The sequence below is a fragment of the Arachis ipaensis genome, chromosome B02 (assembly GCF_000816755.2).
Source record: "Arachis ipaensis cultivar K30076 chromosome B02, Araip1.1, whole genome shotgun sequence".
NCBI lineage: Eukaryota > Viridiplantae > Streptophyta > Magnoliopsida > Fabales > Fabaceae > Arachis > Arachis ipaensis.
In genome coordinates, this window is record NC_029786.2 from 107,148,721 (window position 1) to 107,150,615 (window position 1,895).

The window sequence follows — 1,895 nt, forward strand, 5'->3', positions numbered from 1 at the left end:
TAATTTTAAATTTAAATAACATCATTTTAATTCATAACTATATTATAATTAATATTTTTAAATTTTAATAAATTAATAAAAAAGAACAACATATATTATATTATATATGTGTTTTATATATTTTTTTCTTATTTAACAACAATGGGACTGTGGGACCCACCTTTTCCTATGACGAAGCCAGGCCTGCCGCCTGTATCCTGCTGACGGCTGATTACCGGCGGATATGGTGCCGGCAGAATCCTCCCCTTCTCTCTCTTCTGCCCACATTGCCAACAATCTTATTAATTCATTTACATATATGCATGCATATGATAGACCCAATTCACTGACTCTTCATTTCTATTTTGTTTTATTCCCTATTTTTTCTAAGGGTAAAGTAAACCATCAGATGTTGCTTTTTGAAAAATTATAAAGCTTTGACGATTTGTATGGTAACATTTATTATTTTTTGTAATTTTCAGAAAACTAATTTTGATTAGATTTGTTGATTTTTAGTATTTTTTTGGAAGTAGCATTACTTTTATTACGTGAGTTTGCAAGTATAGCATCTAATATAAGTGTTTTGGTGAAAGATTTTGAAGTGATTACTTAATTCATGTTAGAAGAATATAATGCATGATTGGAACAAATAATCTTCAACACAAATGAATGATTAACTGAATATAATATACAGTGATGGTAATAGTTATTAGAGGTTGAATTTTGAAAAAAAAATATATTTAATAACTTTATACAATACAATAATATGACAGAGTGATAACTGATAACTCAATACACTTCTCTAAAGGAGTTTATATACATCATAATTGAAAAAATATAATTAACCGTAAATATTGTAATTCTATTATTTGGGTATAACGTTAGTGAATTAACAATAATGTAACAAGTGTATGTGCCTAAATTAATGATGAAATAAATAATAGAGATTGAATTAATATAATATTATTGAATAATTTTATTACAAGTTTTGAAGGAATTATTAGCTTTCAATAATTGATAATAATAAATGTAAGGGTCGATTATTAATGAAAGTTACGGATTGCAAAAACATAAAAGTAAAAAATAGATAATAGCAAAGGTTAGTTTTTTTTATATCATATTTATTTTTACACTAATTAAGTTATTTGTAAAGACATTATAATTTGTTTAAATTTATTAAAGATAAAATTATCAAATATTGTGATGTTATACTAAGTAAAACATGAACATGAACAAATAAGGTTGAGTAACAAATATTTTTTAGGGTACGTAAATTATTTTGAGGTGATATGTAAATTATACCACCTCAAAATTTGTTAAAAAATATTAAATCAAATATTGTAAAAGGTTGTTAAATTTAGTTAAAAAATTTGAATGAATTTCGATAGAGCAGGTCTTAACAAATTATTTTATTCTGCACACTAAATATTCTTGTCTAGATGAATTTTTGAAGTATAATTCGTTCTGCCATGTTGTAATACGCATTTTTTTTATAAAATGAGTATAACTCAAACGTAAAAAAACATAATACTAAAATACCTACAAAATATACTCGAATTTACTTGTTATAATTTTTTTAAAAACATATATAAAAGAGTAAAATATACAACACAGACAATCAAAGCATCATACAATACATAACTAAAAAGAAATATAACTAATTAACAAATAAATATTCTAAAAAACTAAAACTGAAATCTTCCATTATTTTCATTTTTTAAATAATAATTAACACCACTTTTTTACCATTCCCTTAGACTAAAAAATAATTCATGCAAGAACTTATCTTAAATGCACCAAATTGAATCTAGTATATCATGCCCATGTATTAATATGCCACACGGTGACAAATAAAAAAAAAATATTAGAAGAAACAATATATATAAAGTAATGCATAAAGTAATAGTTACATAAAT